Here is a 22974-nt window from a genome sequence, read left to right on the forward strand (position 1 = left end):
TGTCCCAGGTCTGGAACGGGGAAGAGCACCCAGTCATTTACCTCAGCAGGAAATTGAAGTCCCATGAGGTAAATTACGCCACAATTGAGAAGGAGTGTTTAGCTGTGAAGTGGGCTCTAGATTCCCTTCGGTACTATCTATTAGGTAGGCACTTTGACCTGGTAACTGATCACGCTCCTTTAAAGTGGATGGCTCAAAACAAGGAGACCAATAGAAGGATAAATAGGTGGTTCCTGGCCCTACAGGAATTCAACTTTACAGTAAAGCATCGCCCTGGCGTTAAAATGGGGAATGTGGATGCTTTGTCTCGAGTACATGCGTGCCTGACTGCGTGTGTTCCAACCCCAAGGTTGAAACAAGAGGGGGGGGTATGTGACAGCAGGCAGGTAAAAACACCTGGTTGCATCCAGGATGGAAAATATGTATGCCCTAGATTCAGGCTTTATGCTGACTTATACCACTAGGGGGAGTGCTGGGAGTCCTGCAGGGGAAGAGTTAATGAGCCCAGCTGAAGTAAGTGGGCTCATTAAGACCTATAGAAAACACCCCAGTAGGCTTAGGGAGATGCTCCATCCTGGAACCAGTTCTGTGATTGTGTAGACTGGGGAGTGTGGTATCTGAGCTTTGCGGTGAGTTAACGCCTGTGTGGCAAAACTTCTCAAAGAGAGATAGGGTCTGGGGCAGCACAAGGCTGCACCCAGTTGTTAGTTAGGGAATCTACGTGTGTAGTAAGCGGTCAAGCTGACCAGGATTTCTTTTCATGTTTCTTTTTGTTTTTCTGTTATTTTTTCAATGCATCTAGTCTGAATAAACCGCACCTTTGTTTTTTGTTTCACCTACCAAGCTGTCTGCTGTGCCTGTTTTTGTGTGGTGAACCCATCCAGGGGGTCACACACACCCGCTGCCGAGCTAACCCCTCACAATATACATCCCAGCTTTGTGCAGCTACATCTCACTGCAGGCCATTAGTATGTCTGGAAGGCCAACAAGGAGAGGCAGACAGTCACAAGCCAATAAAAGAGGGCAAGCAGGCTCTGTGTCTAGAGGCAACAGTGCTGGTCGTGGAGACGGTGCATCCTCATCAGCACGTGGCCGTGGGACACGCTTGTCCTTTTTTTCGGCAGCTGGTCACGTTGAGCCGCAACATGCAGAAGACTTGGTAGAGTGAATGACCAAGCCGTCCTCATCCTCCTCATCCTCTCTCACCCAGGCTCAGGGTACTTTGTCTGACAAAGCAGCTGCCAACACGGCCTCTTCCCTCGGCTCAATGGCATCAGTCACTCCCTTCCTAGCCCCACCATGTCCTCCTGAGGAGTCCCCCGAACTGTTTGACCACAGTGTTGGGTACATGCTCCAGGAGGATGCCCAGCATTTTGAAGGCTCCGATGATGGTACCCAGCTAGAGGAAGGCAGTAACGTGAGCCCAGAGAGAGGGGGTGCCCAAGAAGGACAGCAAACTGGCAGTCATGTTCCCCCAGCTGCAGCATACTGCCAGCTTTGCTCCAGTGATGAGGAGGGAGGGGATGATGAGGTCACTGACTCCACGTGGGTGCCTGATAGGAGAGAGGGGGAGGAGTTCTTTGGTGTGGGCCTTTTTTGAGACGAGTGCATCAGATCCCACCGCTGCTATTTGCAACATATGTCTCAAGTGTATCTCGCGTGGCCAGAACAACACCCGCTTGGGCACCACATGCTTGACCAGACATATGTCAACCTGCCTTGGCAAGGGTACCTAAAAGACCCACACCAAAGAACAAAGCAGACCTCTCCTTGCTCCTCATCAGCTGAGATCTCCAACCCCACTATACCTTCAGTCCTCTCTGAAACCTGCACTGAGAGGAATGAAGGTGTAGAATTAGGTGTGTCACAGCCAAGTACTTGCGGGCAATCTGCTATCGCTACACCAACGTCAGATTGTACCAGGCAAATTTCCCTGCCCCAGCTGCTGCTGAAGTTCGCTCTCAGCCATCCACATGCCCAGCGGTTGAATGCTAACTTGGCTAAATTGCTAGCACTTCAACTACTGCCTTTTTAGTTGGTAGACTCTGCCCCCTTCCGTGAGTTTGTGGAATGTGCGATTCCTCAGTGGCAGGTTCCCAAACACCACTTTTTCTCACAGAAGGCGATTCCGGCTCTCTACCGGCATGTGGAAGGCAATGTCTTGGCCTCGCTGGACAGGGCGGTCAGTGGTAAGGTGCATATTACCGCTGACTCATGGTTCAGCAGGCATGGACAGGGACGTTACCTATCTTTCACTGCGTACTGGGTGACTCTTCTGGCAGCTGGGAAGGATGCAGGACAGGGTGAAGTAGTGTTGGAGGTTGTTCCGCCACCACGCCTCCAAAATTCTACTAGTGGTGATTCTGCCACACCTCTCTCCTCCACCCCTCCTCTTCTTCTTCCTCCATGGCCTTTTCCTGTGCTGATTTGTCCTCGGAACCAGCGGTGCTCCGTAGGCATTCAAGGGGCTACTCCAGCACTCAGACAAAAAGATGCCATGCGGTGCTTGAGCTGGTTTGCTTGGGGGACAGGAGCCACACTGGGGCAGAGGTTTGTGACAATGGCACCAACCTCCTCTACACCCTCCGTTAGGGACAACTGACCCATGTGCCCTGTTTTGCTCACGTCCTTAACTTGGTGGTGCAGCGGTTCTTGGGCAGGTACCCGAGCTTACAGGATGTCCTGAGGCAGGCCAGGAAAGTCTGTGTGCATTTCCGCAGGTCATATAATGCCAGTACTCAGCTGGCTGACCTCCAAAAGGAATTTAACCTGCCCAAGAACCGCCTAATCTGTGACATGCCCATCAGGTGGAACTCAACGTTGGCCATGCTGCAGCTGATGCACACACAGCAGAGGGCCATCAATGAGTACCTATGCGACTATGGCACAAAGACAGGGTCAGGGGAGCTTGTTTTTTTTCCCTACGCCAGTGGGCTATGATCAGGGATGCATGCACTGTCTTGTCACCATATGAGGAGACCACAAGGATGGTGAGCAGAGACAGTGCATGCATCAGTGACACTGTCCCTCTTGTCCACCTGTTGGAGCACATGCTACGTGGAATAATGGACAGGGCACTTGAGGCAGAACAGAGGGAGGAAGAGGACGACTTCGTTACCTTTCAAGGCCCCCTTTATCCAGACAGTGTTCCTGCATGCCCGCCAATCACACAGGAAGAGGACGAGGAGGAGGAGGATTGTGTCAACATGGAGGTGGAGCCTGGCACTCAGCATAAGCAGCAGTCTTCAAGGGATCATTTACAGTCCGAAGAAACCCATGGACTTGTACGTGGCTGGGAGGAGGTGGCTGCGGATCATGTCGTCCTTAGTGACCCAGAGGACTCTGGACCGAATGCCTCAGCAAACCTACGCTGTATGGCCTCCCTGATCCTGCAAAGCCTGCGGAAGGATCCTCGTATTCGTGGTATCAAGGAGAGGGATGATTACTGGCAGGCAACCCTCCTTGATCCACGTTACAAGGGTAAGGCTGCGGACCTTATCTTGCCGTCGCAGAGGGAGCAGAGGATGAAACATCTTCGGGAGGCCTTGCAGAAAGGTTTGTGCAACGCGTTTCCAGAGCCTGGGAGGTTACAATTTCCTGGTCCTCCTGGACAACGTGTTGCTGAGGCTTCGGTCAGTCACAGAAGGAGCGGTGGAGAAGGTGGCCATCTGACCGATGCGTTCAGACAATTTTTTAGTCTGCAGCCCCACCAAGGTCTGATCGGTTCCAACAATCATCGCCAGCGTCTGATTCACATGGTGCAGGATTACCTAGGGGCAAGATCAGACTTGGACACCTTTCCCACCGAAAATTCTCTGGGTTACTGGGTCTTGAGGATGGATCACTGGCCATAGCTTGCACAGTATGCAATTGAGCTACTGGCCTGTCCTGCATCCAGCGTTCTTTCGGAACGCACATTCAGTGCTGCTGGAGGTTTTGTAATCGATCACAGGGTGCGCCTGTCCACCGAATCGGTTAATCGGCTGACCTTCATAAAAATGAATCAGTCTTGGATCACCAGCTACCAAGCACCTGATGCTGATGTGACCGATTGACTTTTTTTTAATATCAGATCCGTTCAAGACTGCCTATGCTGATGCTGAGTGACTATCCTGTTATGCTGAGTCACAATCCTCTTCCTTCTCAATTTTCCTGCTGATAGCTTGTAAGAACATTTTTGGTTCTGGGCACCGCTACCAGTGGCCAAGGCCCAACATTTCTGCCCCTGTTTAACAGGGGCGTGTAATTACAATTTTTGATGCAATACTTTGCAGCAGGGCTCATTCCTGCGCTCCAACTATAGTATCTGTAAGGGATTGCAGTGTCGTGGCACCAGCACCAGTGCCCAAGGCCCAATTTTTCTTCCCCTGTTTAACAGGGGCGTGTAATTACAATTTTTGATGCAATACTTTCCAGCAGGGCTCATTCCTGCGCTCCAACTAGAGTATCTGTGAAGGGTTGCAGTGTTGTGGCACCAGCACCAGTGCCCAAGGCCCAATTTTTCAGCCCCTGTTTAACAGGGGCGTATAATTACAATTTTTGATGCAATACTTTGCAGCAGGGCTCATTCCTCACTCCAACTATAGCATCTGTGAGGGGATGCAGTGTTGTGGCACCTAAGGCCCAATTTTTCTGCCCCTGTTCAACAGGGACATGTAATTACAATTCTTGATCTAATATTCCACAGCAGGGCCCATTCCAGCGCCCACCAAGAGTAACTGTGAGGACTTACAGTGTTGTGGCACCACCACCACCACCACCACCAAAGGCACAATTTTTCTGCCCCTGTTCAACAGGGGCATGTAATTACAATTCTTGATCTAATATTTCACAGCAGGGCCCATTCCTGCACCCACCAAGAGTAACTGTGAGGGGTTAGTGTTTTGGCAAAACCACCACCACCAAAGGCCCAATTTTTCTGCCCCTGTTCAACAGGTGCATGTAATTACAATTCTTGATATAATATTTCACAGCAGGGCCCTGTGAGGGCTTACAGTGTTGTGCAACACCAACACCTAAGGCCCCAATTTCTGCAGAGTATATAGGGCAGGCCCCTACTTTCAAAAATCCAACTTACAAATGACTCCTACTTGCAAACGGAAGGAGACAACAGGAAGTGAGATGAAATCTACCCCTAGGAAGGGAAATTCTCTCCTGTAAGAGTTAATATGGGAAAAACATTTCTCCTCTTCACTGATGCTTTATCACCAATCCTTGTTTCACTAAAAACTCCAAATTTTCAAAAAACATTTGTCATTGGGACAGAAAGTGAGGTGAAATCTTCTGAAGAGGTGCACAGACAGCAAAACAAATGTTACAATAGTGATAACCCTCCCCTCTGTTTTCCAAAAAGCTTAAAAATAGATTTTTTTGGCTGGAGCTACACTTTATAAATGTACCAGTTCAAAATTACAAACAGATTCTACCTACAGTCCCTGTCTTGTTTGCACCGCCTGTATACTGCTGTTCAAAGTATAAAAGGGCCTGGGGGCCCCACACCTTTCCTTTTTTTAATTTGGGTGTGGGGTTCCCCTTAATATCCATACAAGACCCAAAGGGCCTGGTAATGGACTGGGGGGTACCCATGCCATTTGTCTCACTGATTTTCATCCATATTGCCCGGACCTGACATTACATTAAAGGCTCAAGCAGTTTTAAATGACTTTTTTTCCTTTAAAAATTACATTTTTTCCAGGGACTGTTCTAAGCACGGGAAACACGTGCCACTTTACAGGCATACTATAGACACCTCCCAGGTACGATATTTAAAGGAATATTTCACTTTTTTTTTACTTTAAGCATCATTAAAATCACTGCTCCCGAAAAAATGGCCGTTTTTAAAACTTTTTTTTGCATTGATACATGTCCCCTGGGGCAATAGGGCAATAACTTGCATATTAGCCTTTAAAATTAGCACTTTTGATTTTGAACGTTCGAGTCTCATAGACTTTAATGGGGTTCTAAAGTTTGCGTGAACTTTCGGTCCGTTCGCAGGTTCTGGTGCGAACCGAACCGGGGGTGTTCGGCTCATCCCTAATGAACACAAAGCCACATTCTTTTGTCTTTTTATATCTGCCAGGACAAATATTACCTGTCTCATGCAAAGTTCCCACTAGACCTGTAGGCTTCTATTGCATAACCCCTTGAAGTGAAGCCATCTCCAAGGTATGGCACATTGCTGCAAAGGCATGTCTATTCATTTACTGGTACTATCTCCAAGCTTCAGTGAGCTAATGACTCTAGGTGTAAGCCTTGACTTTTTTATGTAACATCCATCATGATATATTCCTGCTACAAACAATCAATATTCTTATCAGTGTGTTTAGATACACAGTGCCTTGAAAAAGTATTCATACCCCTTGAAATTTTCCACATTTTGTCATGTTACAACCAAAAACGTAAATGTATTTTATTGGGATTTTATGTGATAGACCAACACAAAGTGGCACATAATTGTGAAGTGGAAGGAAAATGATAAATGGTCTTCTAATTTTTTTTACAAATAAATATGTGAAAAGTGTGGCACACATTTGCATTCAGCCCCCCTTTACTCTGATACCCCTAACTAAAATCTAGTGGAACCAATTGCCTTCAGAAGTCACCTAATTAGTAAACAGAGTCCACCTGTGTGTAATTTAATCTCAGCATAAATACAGCTGTTCTGTGAAGCCCTCAGAGGTTTGTTAGAGAACCTTAGTGAGCAAACAGCATCATGAAGGCCAAGGGACACACCAGACAGGTCAGGAATAATGTTGTGGAGAAGTTTAAAGCAGGGTTAGGTTAAAAAAAATATATTCTAAGCTTTGAACATCTCACGGAGCTCTGTTCAATCCATCGTCAGAAAATGGAAAGAGTATGACACAACTGCAAACCTACCAAGACATGGCCGTCCACCTAAACTGACCGGCCGGGCAAGGAGAACATTCATCAGAGAAGAGCCAAGAGGCCCATGGTAACTCTGGAGGAGCTGCAGAGATCCACAGCTCAGGTGGGAGAATCTGTCCACAGGACAACTATTAGTCGTGTTCTCCACAAATCTGACCTTTATGGAAGAGTGACAAGAAGAAAGACGTTGTTGGAAGAAAGTCATAAGAAGTCATGTTTGCAGTTTGTGAGAAGCCATGAAGAGGACACAAGAAAAAGAAAAAATTATGGACTCGCGCTTTACAAACTGGTGGATGTGTGGCTGAGAAGTGCCACACCAAAAGAATTACAATATATAAATGAATTAAATAAATTAAATAATATACCAAACTGTACCACGCACTCTGTGAAAAATTATAAAGGAAATGCATAAATCCCCCTAAAAAACAGTGCAATAAAACAGTGCAATCTAACTTCAAATTAAGTCCATGGATAATGGATATAAACCAGGAAGTAAATCATAAAGTCCATATGGGAGAAACCCAAAAAGGTGATAAACAGTCCCAGGTGATTCAAAATATATAGGATCATAAATGTGTGGATCCACCACCAAAAAAAAGGGGGAGCCTGGCCGCTTACCGGAACCCCATGACCCCCCGTTACAGAGGGTCTAAATGGGCATTGAGATCCTGCTGGTCTGGAGCTCCTACGTTTGAGGATGGAGACCGGAAGATGGAAATGGATGGATCCCCAAGGAGACTAAGTTCTCAGCATTGTGTAGTCATCATGGAAAAAGAAAAAGGGAGGGCTCCCATAGTGTAAAATCAAAGGTGGTTTATTAAAATAAAAAAACATAAACACTCACATGTAAAAAAGAAATCGTCATCAATAAAGGAACAACCTGTGGCACCGGCCAGGTGACCACAGGTAGCCCGTCCAGCTGGGTATACAGCGACAATGGGAGGTGGCGCAATGAATTTAGGGCTGAGCGGCTTCATCATTTATTCTAAAAATTTTTGAAGCGCAATTATTTTTGTTTTTTGTTTTATGTGGAGGACACAGCAAACATGTGGAAGAAGGTGATCTGGTCAGATGAGACCAAAACTGAACTTTTTGGCCTAAAAGCAAAACGCTATGTGTGGTGGAAAACTAACACTATACATCACCCTGAACACACCATACCCACCGTGAAACATGGTGGTGGCAGCATCATGATGTGGGGATGCTTTTCTTCAGCAGGGACAGGGAAGCTGGTCAGAGTTGATGAGAAGATGGATGGAGACAAATACAGGACAATCTTAGAAGAAAACCTGTCTGCAAAAGACTTGAGACTGGGGCGGAGGTTCACCTTCCAGCAGGACAACGACCCTAAACATACAGCCAGAGCTACAATGGAATGGTTTAGATCAAAGCATATTCATGTGTTAGAATGGCCCAGTCACAGTCCAGACCTAAATCCAATTGAGAATCTGTGGCAAGACTTGAAAATTGCTGTTCACAGACGCTCTCCATCCAATCTGACAGAGCATGAGCTATTTTACAAAGAAGAGTAGGGCAAAAATGTCCCTCTCTAGATGTGCAAAGCTGGTAGAGACATCCCCAAAAAGACTTGCAGCTGTAATTGCAGCAAAAGGGGGTTCTACAAAGTATTGACTCCGGGGGGCGCCATACAAATGCCCCCCCCCCCCCCCCCCACACACACACACACACACACACACACACTTTTCACATATTTATGTGTAAAACATGTTGAAAACCATTTATCATTTTACTTCCACTTCACAATTATGTGCCACTTTGTGTTGGTCTATCACATAAATTCCCAATAAAATACATTTATATTTTTGGTTGTAACATGACAAAATGTGGAAAATTCCAAGGGGTATGAATACTTTTTTAAGGCACTGTACATATAAAAGTAAGCAGGGAAATCATTGAAGCCACCCTTTCGTCAGAGTTATATAGTAAACTTAGTTCTAGGTTTGAGCAAATTTGTATTTTTTTTTTAACTTGGCTTGAAGGTTGCTGCTATTACCCGCTACCTCCACTGGGGGTCACTGGCACTCAGTGCAATAGCCAAGGGGACAGTGAAAATCTTGGGCTATTGAGTATTTATGCTCCCTCTGACAACCAATAGGAGGTTCATGGCCATTGGTGCATGTTGGGGGGGGGATATAAATATTTTGGGAGTGGCTTGTGGAGTCCTCTTCCCCCCGAGCTGCAGCTTGGAGAGGTGTGTGCAATGGTTTGGGCTGAGTAGGCCAGATCTGTTTCAGGGCTAGCACAGAATTCCTCAAGCTGCCCTGCCTGGTTTAGGAGAGTACAGCAGCCGAGGTGGTCGAGCCAGTGGATGGAAGTCCTGCTGGAGGGGGATTGGTGTCTGCCCCCGTAGGATCCTGGCACTCCCTTGGATAGAGGAGGAGTCTGGTGGAGTTTAGAGCCCTGATTCTGAAGGAGACCTATACCCTTAGCCTCTCCCCCTTTGAGTCGGAAGAATAAAACTTGTGCAGAGCACCCCCATGGGTGCCACCAATGCATACAGTCCTATCTCCCCCACACAGGGTTCTAACCTTTAGGGATTCTTTTTTGTTTTTTTATTGGGAAGAATGAACTGGGACAGGGAGTGGCAGCATGGGATACCCAGCCCACCCAGTTGTGTGACAAAAGCGAATGAATATTCGCTATTGCCACACTGATCCTCCTCCTGGCCAATCAGGAAGCGGGTCTTGAGACCCACCACCATTGGCTTAAAAGACAGGCGATCCTATTGGATGCCTAGGAGGAGGAGGAGGGAGGAGACGCATGGTGGAAATAGAGGAGGAGAAGACACAGGAGCCGCTGCCCGTAAGAGCCCGAAACCTACATGGGTAAGTGCCATGCTTGATGGCTGATCGACCGGGGGAGTGGGGGTACAGGTGACCCGACCACTGACTGACTGACCGACCTACCTAGAGCGGGCAGGCCCAAAAAAAAAAAACACCAGCCGCCACTGTTATAAACCCTTGCATATACCCAGTGAAGTGACTGGTCTCCTACATACAGTAAGTTATACCTGTTTGTCTGCAGAACTCTCTTCTTTACATTTGTTCAAAGTCCAGAATTTATATAGCATGTCTGAGCTTTCAAAAAAAAAGGAGCAGAGAGCTGAGGTTACACTCTACAGAGCTCAGTGAGGAGAGCTCTGAGAGCTGATTGGAGATAAGAAACACACCCTCTTCACACAGCACACAGGAGGCTGTCAATTACAGGCTGTGTGCTGGAGATCCCTCCCTTGTCACCTTTTTTTCTCTTGGTGTCAGGAAAACTTGTCAGCAGCAATTCATGCTGATAGCAGAGGAATGAAGCAGCAGACAGTAATTACATGTAGTGCTCTTAATTGAGTACATTAAGTACACACTACTGTGCGAAATGTTTTCCTCATATTTCATATTTCATGCCTGAGCTTTACAACCACTTTAAAGTCCAAATCCAGGCCTGTCCCCCCCCCCCCCTTTCCCAGGGGCCTACATTTTTCTGCTGTCTACCAGTCATATGATGAGCTGGGTCCACTATCTTTTTGGTATATTCTTGGGTGCAATGGGTGATCCTGAATGCTGCACAACGTGGCACTGGGTCTCTGCATCAATGCATCGTGAGTTGATGGCGCTGTGCTTAAAGGTTGGGTCCATGACTTCCTGTATTCACAGTCTTTCCTGACCCTTCCAGGTTGGGTGACACTGGGCGCCATCAACCCAGAAGACTAATGCCATCTTGTGGCGAAGAAAGGGTATAGCGCAGCTTAGTATTTGGTATGTTATTTTGAATGCGTGTGTCTTGCACTTATTAGTTGCAGCTAGCTCACAGTTTTTAAGTTGAAACTTATATATTATTATTTTTGGGATAGCACAGTAAAAATATTTTTTGAAAAAAGGGTACTGTATGGGACAGCTCCAGGCTTAAGGTGAGAACTGCAGCCAGAGCTACTTTTTTTATTTTTAGGGGGCTCTGAAGGAAAAAAAAAATGAACCCAGAGTTCAGCTTTAAGGTAACTTCTGAAATAATAACAAACGGCTTGCTGAAGTCTTAGGGGCACCTGCCTTGACTCCTTGTTTCCTTTCTAAAGATCCAATTGTTCATAACAACAAATGACATGTCTGCTTTGTTACGCTATTTTGTCATTGTCTATAGACTGTTTGCATTGGCTCACCGCAAGCTTCACATGAAAATAGCAACCTGTGAATTCTGGTAAACCGGGCAAGATGAGGCAAGGGAAGCGTGCATTGAAGCGAATCCATTTCTTTTCAAAGGAACCCAATAAACAACAGCGAAACTTTAACAAGACATATATATAGTTACATAGTTACACAGTAGGTGAATTTGAAAAAGGACACAAGTCCATCAAAGACAAAGAGTGGAGTTACAATAACTCATTTGACCCTTATGCTGGCTGATGACTTATCGTAAAGTGAAACTAGATTTATATTTTTAGTTACTTTTTAGCTATGTTGTAGCTTTTACAGAACACTATAATATATTAACTGGTTTGCTGTTCCTTATTCGGATTAACACAAAGCTTTAGTGTAGTTAAAAATTTGCAAGAAGGTTTTTTTTCTATTGCAGTAGATCCCCTGGGAAAGTTATGTAATATGTTTCTTCCGTCATAAAAGGGTCTTACCCTCCTCCTTACACACTTCTTAACGCCAAAGGAAAGAATTCCAGGAAACTAAAAAGTCCTCGCCCTGCAAGGGTTATCTGCTCGTCTGTGAAAGGCAGATTTACTTACCAAATCCTTTTCTCCTGCAAACTCCTCTCCGCTTCTAGACTAGTCCCCGCCGCTTCTTGCCCTCTACACTCCTCCCGTCTAAGGTCCTCCGATGTCATCCAGACTGATGCACAGACTATAGTAGACATGTACGATGCGTTTCGTCACACATCAGAATTCTGACAAAATTCTTGTTATTCTGTGATTCGCAGTGGCGGCTGGTGTGGTTTTTTTGGGGGGTGCAAACAATGCACCCCCCCCTGTCAGTCAGTTTCGCACTTACCCCATCAAGCAGACAGCGCTTTCCACCGATCGAACCAGCGACTTCTTGTGCGTCCTCTCACGGCAGCCATGCACCTCCTCCCTCCTCCTCCTAGGCGGCCAATAGGATCGCCTGTCCTTTCAACCAATCAGGTGACGGGTCTCAGGACCCGCTTCCTGATTGGCCCAGAGGAGAATCAGTGTGACAATAACAAATATTCATTCACTATTGTAACGCAAGTGGGTGGGCCCAGGGCACAGTGCTCTGCGCCCCAAGCCCACCCTTTTTTGAAGCCCATTAGAGCCTCAGGCTCTAATCACGTGCTTCAAAAGAAAAAAAAATTGGAATCCACGTAGATTAGGGGGCCGGAGGAATACATAGGGGGGGCGGCGCCCGTGCGCCCCTAATGGACGGGCTGCCACTGGTGATTCGGATGTATCCTAATCTCTGAAACACAATAGTATCGCATTTAAACTAGTCCGAAGTAAATTATAACAAATTTTATTTTCAAATTCGAAAAAAAATTTAATTTGAAAATGATTTCGAATTAAAAAATAAATTTGAACACAAAAATAAATTTGAATGGAAACATATTGCTAATTGGGAATTAAAAAAAAAATCATGGACTTTATAGGCACATATATAAAACGAACAAATTTACTGATCTACATTAAAATAGTTTGTATAAAATACAACAATTAGATAAAGAGGTTTTCCTATAAAAACAACACTAGGTCACGGACTATATGTAAGTCCCCCCTAGGCAGGATAATTGGCATATATGAACCTATGTGTAAAAGAATACAATGTAATTCACTTATCCTCCAAACATTGGGGTTCACTTGTCCTCAAAAGATCTCTTGAGTTTTCATATATGCCAATTATCCTCTAGAGGGACTTACAACTAGTCCACAACCTATTGCTGTTTTTATAGGAAAATCTCTTTATTTAGTAAACAAACTATTTTAATGTAGATCAATAAATTTGTTAATTTTATATATGTGTCTATAAATTCCTAAATAGGAATATCCTATAGCCAATTAAGGCTTAAGCTGCTACCATAAAGCCCAAACAGGGTTAAAAAAACAATCAAGATATACACATATGAGCAGCAGCACTATATACTCTAATGATATAATAAAATACCAGAAAGACATAATAATCATGCAGTGAAATCAAGATAGTGCGTATAAGTCCAAAATATGTTGCAGCTAAACATCCATGAGATTATCCAGGGTAGGTTAAATTCCTGCTTACAAGATTATAGACTGTCAGCGACACCACCACACGTGAAGAAGCAGGGGAGTACTCACACCCCCCTCTGAAGTAAACTCTTACCGAATCTGATAAGGTTATAAGCAGATAAAACATAAAACAATATACTTATATCCAATCTCCCAGGACCGACTGCACCAGTGGGTGTAGTTCACACAATGATAAGCTTGTTTTAAATCATAAAGGAAGGAAAGAAACAAATTCCAATCCAGTTAAAACGGTTTATTTATATCCATCTAAAACAATGGTGTCCCTAGGGGGGGGGGGGGTAGAGGGGGCCCTGACCCCCCCCCCCCCTCAACATTATGCTGTGCCCCACCATGCCATGTACCCCCCCCCATTTAAAAAAAAAAATGTTTTTAATTTAAAAGGCAATGTCTTTTTGTTTGCATTCATAGCGGATGTGCCACATCTTACTCGGCCACCGCTGGAGTAACAGTCTCTAGAGGGAGAGCGTCCCCAGTCAGCTCCTGCGGGTGATTCCTCACCCCTCCCTCTGCTCGCTGACACTGCCTAATGCGAGCGCTCACACAACCACAGCCGCCCAATCTGCTCCTTCCCCTGCATCCTCGTTGGCAGGGAGAAGAGCGAGTTGCAGGAAGGACTCCACCAGGACTCTCAGTTACTGAAAAAACAGACTGATTTCTCCCATCCTTAGGACAGGAGAACCAGCCTGTAAATTCCAAGAGATGCCAGACCAGCGCTGTCAATAGCAGGGGCAGGACAGCAAGAGGAGGCTGGGGAACCCCACAGTGGCAGAACACCAGAGCCCGGTGGCAAGACAACCTTTGTAACCCTGATAGTGCTCTCACTGCTTTGGACCCTTATATTTTCTTGGTATGCTGGTGACATATATCTCTTGTTTTCTGTCACCCTGGGGGGGCCCAATACAGCAGGAAGGGAGCTCACTGCAGAACATGTGAAAGGGCCCATTGTGGGATCGTAGTAAAGGGCCCCAGGATATATGTATATATATATATATATATATATATATATATATATATATATATATATATATATATATATATATATATATAATTGCATTTTATAGTTGCCCCCCTACTTTTGTCCCTGTACCCCCATGTGCCCCCCCTAAATATGAAAGCTGGAGACGCCACGGCTCAAAAAACCCCCTTTAGGACTTGCACTTACATCAATCACATAATCAATTAGCACTGCATCATACAAGGTTAGCCAGCCAGAGCGGGGATATCATGGTGTCTCCTACTGCAATACAATCTCTTTCCCGCTGTAGTGAGCGCTGTGTCTCCGAACTGCGTGCTGTGGTTACTGATGGTTGTCGTTAAGCCACACACTGACGCGTTTCGTCAACTATTAGTCGTGCACTCCACAAATCTGCCCTTTATGGAAGAGTGACAAGAAGAAAGACATTGGTGAAAGAAAGCCATAAGAAGTCCTGTTTGTAGTTTATGAGAAGCCATGTGGAGGACACAGCAAACATGTGGAAGAAGGTGCTCTGGTCAGATGAGACCAAAATTGAACTTTTTGGCCTAAAAGCAAAACACTATGTGTGGCGGAAAACTAACACTGCACATCACCCTGGTGGCCCGTTTTAATCCGATCTCCCCATAGAGGAGAGCGGGACTCAGGCGGGTCCGCCTCAGCACAGCACTGTTCATTTCATTGACTAAATTAATACTATTTTAGTCAACTAAAATATGACTAAAACAATCCAGATGACTAAAATACGACTAAAACTAAAACAAATTTATATCACAACAGCTAATCTGTGTCTGTAATGCATGTTCAGACTTTAATACCATAAATAATAACATGTATGATGTTTGGCAGTTCTAAAGAAATAATGCATTAAAATTTAACTAAACCCTGTTCGATTTTTGTTGACTAAAATGTACTTGAGATTTTATTCAACTAAAATACGACTAAAACTAAAAACAACTCAGATGACTAAAATATGACTAAAACTAAAACAACTCAGGTGACTAAAATATGACTAAAACTAAAATGCCATTTTAGTCAAAAGACTAAAATACGACTAAAACTAAAACAAATTTATATCACAACAGCTAATCTGTGTCTGTAGTACATTTTCAAACATTAATACCATAAATAATAACATGTTATTCGATTTTTATATGAATAGGAATTTAATTTATTTATATTTAATTTAATTAATTTAATTTAATTAATTTATAGGAATATATGATGTTTGGCAGTTCTAAAGAAAAAAATGCATTAAAATTTAACTAAACCCCGTTCGATTTTTGTTGACTAAAATGTACTTGAGATTTTAGTCAACTAAAATACGACTAAAACTAAAACAACTCAGATGACTAAAATATGACTAAAACTAAAATGGCATTTTAGTCAAACGACTATAGCTAAAACTAAATCGAAATTTGATGTCAAAGTTCACACTGCAGCACAGTGAGCGGAGACAGACCTGTCATCCGCCTGCTCAGCGGGGATCAGCGGATCGATCCCTAAGCTGAGCAAAGTGGAGTCCGCCGGGCTGATCTCTTGTGTGGAAGGACCTTAAGGTATAAGAGTGAAATAAGTTGATGATTCCTACTTAGGCTGCTGAATAGAAAAGAAAAGAATAGAATAGAATAGAATAGAATAGAATAGAAAAAAATAGAATAGAATAGATTAGATTAGAATACAGTAGAATAAAATAAAAATAGAATACTGTAAATAGAAAAGAATAGAATAGATTAAAACGGAATAGAATAAAATAGAAAATAAAGGAATAGAATATAGAACAGAATAAAACAGAATAAAACAGATTAGAATAGAACAAAAAATTAAAGATTAGAATAGAAAATAAAAGAATATAATAGAAAAGAATAGAATAGATTAGAATAGAATAGAACAAAAATAGCAGCCTTTCGAATTTTGAATCGATTTGAAAATAACGAATTTACAAACGAATCCGAATATTTGTGATGCATTCTGAAAACAAATCATTCTAACATAACGAATTTGACTAAACAAAATGATTAACTTAACGAACTAATCTGAACTGAAACTAAGTAGTGCGCATCTCTGGACCATAGCCCTGCATTGGATGTCGGTGGGAATCAAGGGACAGTCCACTGCCGGAGCGTAGGGGAGCGCCGCCTGCGGGGGGAGCAGAGGATCGGGTTAGTAACCAAAACCCCCCCAAAAAAATGCACCGGACTTTAGTGGCACAAAAAAGAACACACATAATAAGAGTATAAAAATATAAACAAATTTGTTTACAAAAATAAATTTGATAAAATCACACAAAGGCCTTTTATAGGTCATAGAAGCAATATTGCTTTATGTTTTTTATGATCTACATGACATCTTTGTGTGATTATAACAAATGTATTTTTGTGAAAAAATCTGTTTATATTTTTATACTTTAATTATGTTGTGTTCTCTGTTTGTGCCGGTGGATTTTCTTTCTTGGTTTGGTGTACAATGTAGCATGTGGGTGGCTCTCGGGACACATGCCGGTCGGGTTAGTGAAAGTGTCCCCGAGATCAGGGCGGGGCCTCCGAACATTCCAGCCCGAGGGCCACATCGTATATTTCACAAATATTTGTGGACCGAAAAAAATCTGCTTTATAAAGGAATGAATATATTTTACCGGGAGATTTCTTTTCTTAAATCAGCGGGATATGAATCAAAACAACAACAAAAAATCTTCATGGAAAACAATTTCAACAAATTCCAACTACAACTGAGCCGTTCATAAAGGTCGAAAAAAAAAAAATAAGTCCAGTCTGCGCCTTTCTCATTAGAGTCCCCCTTACATCACAGTCCTTATCGGGGTCCCACCTTACATCATCACCACATCAGAGTCCCACTCACTACATCAAAGTCCCTATCAGAGTCCTGACCAAGTCTTTTTAAAAACTCCAGTACAATGTCCCCATCAGAGTCCCCTTACATCAGTGTCCCCATCAGAGTCTCTCCTTACATCAGTGTTACTATCAGGGTCTCTCCTTAGATCAGTGTTACTATCAGGGTCTCTCATTACATAACTGTCCGTAGTTTAGAGATTCCTGCCCAGTACAGTCTCCCCATCAGTCTTTCCTTACATCAGTGTCCATATCAGAGTCTCTCCTTACATCAGTGTCCCCATCAGAGTTCCCCCCTTACATCAGTGTCCCCATCAGAGTTCCCCCCTTACATCAGTGTCCCCATCAGAGTTCCCCCCTTACATCAGTGTCCCCATCAGAGTTCCCCCCTTACATCAGTGTCCCCATCAGAGTTCCTCCCTTACATCAGTGTCCCCATCAGAGTTCCCCCTTACATCAGTGTCCCCATCAGAGTTCCCCCTTACATCAGTGTCCCCATCAGAGTTCCCCCTTACATCAGTGTCCCCATCAGAGTTCCCCCCTTACATCAGTGTCCCCATCAGAGTTCCTCCCTTACATCAGTGTCCCCATCAGAGTTCCCCCTTACATCAGTGTCCCCATCAGAGTTCCCCCCTTACATCAGTGTCCCCATCAGAGTTCCCCCCTTACATCAGTGTCCCCATCAGAGTTCCTCCCTTACATCAGTGTCCCCATCAGAGTCTCTCCTTACATCAGTGTCCCCATCAGAGTCTCTCCTTACATCAGTGTCCCCATCAGAGTCTCTCCTTACATCAGTGTCCCCATCAGAGTCTCTCCTTACATCAGTGTCCCCATCAGAGTTCCCCCCTTACATCAGTGTCCCCATCAGAGTTCCCCCCTTACATCAGTGTCCCCATCAGAGTTCCTCCCTTACATCAGTGTCCCCATCAGAGTCTCTCCTTACATCAGTGTCCCCATCAGAGTCTCTCCTTACATCAGTGTCCCCATCAGAGTCTCTCCTTACATCAGTGTCCCCATCAGAGTCTCTCCTTACATCAGTGTCCCCATCAGAGTTCCCCCCTTACATCAGTGTCCCCATCAGAGTCTCTCCTTACATCAGTGTCCCCATCAGAGTTCCCCCCTTACATCAGGGTCCCCATCAGAGTTCCCCCCTTACATCAGTGTCCCCATCAGAGTCTCTCCTTACATCAGTGTCCCCATCAGAGTTCCCCCCTTACATCAGTGTCCCCATCAGAGTCTCTCCTTACATCAGTGTCCCCATCAGAGTTCCCCCCTTACATCAGTGTCCCCATCAGAGTTCCCTTACATCAGTGTCCCCATCAGAGTCTCTCCTTACATAAGTGTCCCCATCAGAGTCCCGACCCCTTACCACGTGATCAGCTGTCAGCCAATAACAGCTGATCGCGATATGTAAACAGAAGATCGGTAATCGGCTTCTGACAGAGGGACATTGGTCCCCTCCAGTGCCACCTACCAGTGCCCACCAGTGCCATCTACAGATGCATATCAGTGCCGCCTACCAGTGCCATCTTCAAGTGCTCATCTGTGCTGCCAACCAGTGCCAATCAGTGCCACCTATCAGTACCCATCAGTGCCACCTATCAGTACCCATCAGTGCCGCCATTCAGTGCCACCCATCAGTGCCCTTCAGTGCCACCTATCAGTGCCGCCTTTCAGTGCCACCTATCAGTGCCGCCTTTCAGTGCCACCTATCAGTGCCCCCTATCAGTGCCCTTCAGTGCCACCCATCAGTGCCCTTCAGTGCCACCTATCAGTGCCCACCAGTGCCACCTATCGGTGTCCATCAGTTCAGCCTATCAGTGCCCATCAGTGCCACCTAATCAGCACACATCAATGAAGGAGAAAAATTACCTGTTTTCAAAATTTTATAACAAACTATGAAACAGTTTTTTTTTTTTCGAAATGTTCAATATTTTTTCCTTTTTTTAAGCAAAAAACAAAACAAAAATCCAGCAGTGATTAAATACCACCAAATGAAAGCTCTATTGGGATTAAAATGATAAAAATGGCATTTGGGTACAGTGTAGCATGACCGCGGAATTGTCATTCAAAGTGTGACAGCGCTGAAAACTGAAAAATAACCTGGGCAGGAAGGAGAGGGGGGTGGAAGTGCCCAGCAGGTTCAATTTTCCCTTCCTGGGAAAAAAAATCCTTCCTGATCCCCACAGACAACCACAGATGTTTAATGCTTGGAAACGTTACAATCCATCTCTGTAAAATGACACCCATGACTGAAACTTGGCTGGAGGCCAGCGGTGTGATACACCCGTCCTGTGAAAATGATCACCGTCAGCTCATTGTGAAGTGACCTTCGTACCACACACCTCCCCCCCCGCAACTACAGGACACCGAACTTCCTCCATACACACGTTCTATTTGCTTTATTTGCTGTTACACCAGTTCTCCGGCTTGGGTGTTATCGTGTTATTGTTTACACACACGAAGAGCTGCAACGCCCTGATATCATCAACATATTAACAAAAATAATAATAAAATAATATAATATATAGTGTATCCCGAAAGTATTCACAGCGCTTCACTTTTTCTACATTTTGTTATGTTGCAGCCTTATTCCAAAATTGATTAAATTCATTCTTTTCCTCAAAATTCTACAAACAATACTCCATAATGACAACGTGAAAGAGGTTTGTCTGAAATCTTTGCAAATTTATAATAAAAAATAAAAAATACCATGTACATAAGATTATGGGCACAATGAGGCGGCATTGATAGGCACAGTGAGGCTGCTGCGATTATGGGCACAGAGAGGCTGCGATTATGGGCACAGAGAGGCTGCGGTTATGGGCACAATGAGGCGGCATTGATAGGCACAGTGAGGCTGCAATTATGGGCACAGAGAGGCTGCGATTATGGGCATGGAGAGGCTGCGATTATGGGCACAATGAAGCGGCATTAATGGGCACAGTGAGGCTGCAATTATGGGCACAGAGAGGCTGCGATTATGGGCACAGAGAGGCTGCGATTATGGGCACAGAGAGGCTGCGATTATGGGCACAATGAGGCGGCATTGATAGGCACAGTGAGGCTGCAATTATGGGCACAGAGAGGCTGCGATTATGGGCATGGAGAGGCTGCGATTATGGGCACAATGAGGTGGCATTGATGGGCACAGTGAGGCTGCAATTATGGGCACAGAGAGGCTGCGATTATGGGCACGGAGAGGCTGCGATTATGGGCACAATGAGGCGGCATTGATGGGCGCAGCGGTAGGCTGCATTTGATAGGCACTGGTGAGACTGCATTGATCTCTTGTATCATGTCTGCAGTCTCTAACCATCTCTTGTCTTATATCATGTCTGCAGTCTCTGAGGGGAGTTTGCTTAATTAGCAATGGTATTGGTAATATGCAGCAGGAAGGGGGTTAATGCACCGTCACTGATGCATTAGAATAGATCCCATCGTCTGTAGGCGCTGTAGCTTTTCACAGCGGGGGTGGGGGGCACCGAATGACCTTGTCCCGGAACTGCTGGTGTGTTCAGAGAACGTGCAAAAGTCCCTTGACATCCTGTCCGTCTCATTCACTGACCCAGTATAAATGCAAACCAGTTTGGCAGGACTCCAAGAAGCAAGGAGCAGTCTGGAGAGATCCTGGATAAAAAGGAAGAAGACTCCATCAGGAAGAACAAAGTTAAAGTGGAGCTCCAGCCCACAAACCAAAAAATTACAAAGTACTTTAGCTGCTGACTTTTACTATTAGGGCACTTACCCATCCAGGGATCCTGCGGTGTTCTCACCCAAGCCGATTCTTGAATCGGCTCACGGGTGCTGGTGCTGCCATCTTGGGTAAGGGAAACCGGCAGTGAAGTGGGAGCAGGTACCTGTCAAGACCAGTTACCCCCCCCCCCCCTTACATGGAGCCAATTGTGGCACTGAAGGGGGAGGAGGCAGATGAGTGGAGCTTCCCCTTTTGGGTGAAGCTAAGCTTTAGGTAACTGTTTAGTGTATACCTTGCATACATTGTCCATGCTTTGCTTAGAAGGATAGATAGCTTGTGCATGTGTATATTGTATGCATATTTTGTGATACTCTGTATGTTGTGTATTGTTTTTTTCCTATAAGAGCCTACTGCTTTTTTTTTTTTTTTTTTTTTTTAGCAACGCACATTAATGCACTACAGAGGTTGTTATGCTTCCTTGTTTTTACTACCTAAAAGCAGAACTTCACTCTCTCAATCAACATCGACTATATTGAATCCTTATGCTGCTAGCTTTAGTAAATAGATAAAATATATCATATTTCCTTGTTTTAAACATTTCTTTAGTTGCTTCCTAGTTTCCATGCCTAGGCAAATTAATTTTATTCTTTTCTGTTGTTTTTTTCTATTCTATTTGTTTCTTTAATTTTCTGTTCTATTCAAATCTATTCTTTTCTATTGTATTCTTATTCCAATTTATTCTATTTGAAATTCAAATTTTGGAAGAAGGTTAAATTCTTTCTATTTTATTCTATTCTATTGTTTTTTTTTCTATTCTATTCTTTTTTTTTTTTTATTCGATTCTTTTATTTTTTATTTGAATTCAAATTTATACTATGTGAAATTTGAATTTCAGAAGATGGTTATATTCTTTCTATTTTATTCTATTCTATTCTTTTTTTTAAATTATATTCTTTTCCTTTATTTTCTAATCTTTTTTATTCTGTTCTTTTATTTTCGATTTTTATTTTGCTCTGTTTAACTCTCTTCTTTTCTACTCTTTTATTTTCTATTCAACCCCTATATTTTCTATTCTATTTTTTTTTTCATTCTTTTATTTTCTATTCTGTTCTGTTTTTACTCTTCTATATTCTATTCTTTTATTTTCTGCTATATTATATTCTGTTCCATTATTTTATTTTCAATTCTATTCCTTTATTTTCTATCCTGTTTTATTCCATGCTTTGCTTAGAAGGATAGATAGCTTGTGCATGTGTATATTGTATGCATATTTTGTGATACGCTCTATGTTGTGTATGTTTTTTTTTTTTCTCTAAGTGACTACTGCATTTTTTTTTCTTCTTTTGTTTAGCAACGCACATTAATGCACTACAGAGGTTGTTATGCTTCTTTGCTTTTACAGCAAGGAACCTAAAAGCAGAACTTCACTCTCTCTCAATCAACATTGACTACTTTGAATCCTTATGCTGCTAGCATTAATAAATAGATGAAGTATATCATATTTACTTGTTTTAAACATTTTTTTAGTTGCTTCCTAGTTCCCATGCCTAGGCAAACGATGTCAAACATTCCAGGAGTCTTCAGGAGAGGAGGAGGAGCTTTCTCAGCTAAGCACACCCTCCTGTCTGCATGCCTGAGCTAAGGGCAGATGGATTTAAGCACGCCCTCCTGTCTGCATGCCTGAGCTAAGGGCAGATGGATTTCAGGAAGCAAATGCTAAAGGAATCATCCGCCCTTACTCAAGATGACCACTGCCAGGAATGCTAGAGGGGGGGTGTTTTTTTGTAAGTGGTTTATCAGCCAAATAAAGCATGGGGACATGGATGGAGGAGTTTTGCTTTGAATATTAAAAATTAATGAAAAAGATAGAGTTAGGGTTGCCACCTGTCCGGGATTCACCCCTGGACAGTCCGGGATTAGGAATCACGTGTCAGGGTTTCAGCAACCCTAGTTGAACTTTAATGGGGCGTACACACGGTCGGACTTTTCAGCTACAAAAGTCCGACAGCCTGTCCGACAGACTTTCGACGGACTTTCGACGGACTTGCGGCGGACTTTCTAACGAACAGACTTGCCTACACACGATCACACAAAAGTCCGTCGAATTCTTACGTGATGACGTACACCGGACTAAAATAAGGAAGTTGATAGCCAGTAGCCAATAGCTGCCCTAGCGTGGGTTTTTGTCCGTCAGACTAGCATACAGACGAGCGGATTTTTCGACCGGACTCGAGTCCGTCGGAAAGATTTGAAGCATGTTTCAAATCTAAAGTCCGTCGGATTTGAGGCTGAAAAAGTTCGTTGAAAGTCCGGAGAAGCCCAC

This window comes from Aquarana catesbeiana, linkage group LG12, assembly GCF_042186555.1.
Source record: "Aquarana catesbeiana isolate 2022-GZ linkage group LG12, ASM4218655v1, whole genome shotgun sequence".
Lineage (NCBI taxonomy): Eukaryota > Metazoa > Chordata > Amphibia > Anura > Ranidae > Aquarana > Aquarana catesbeiana.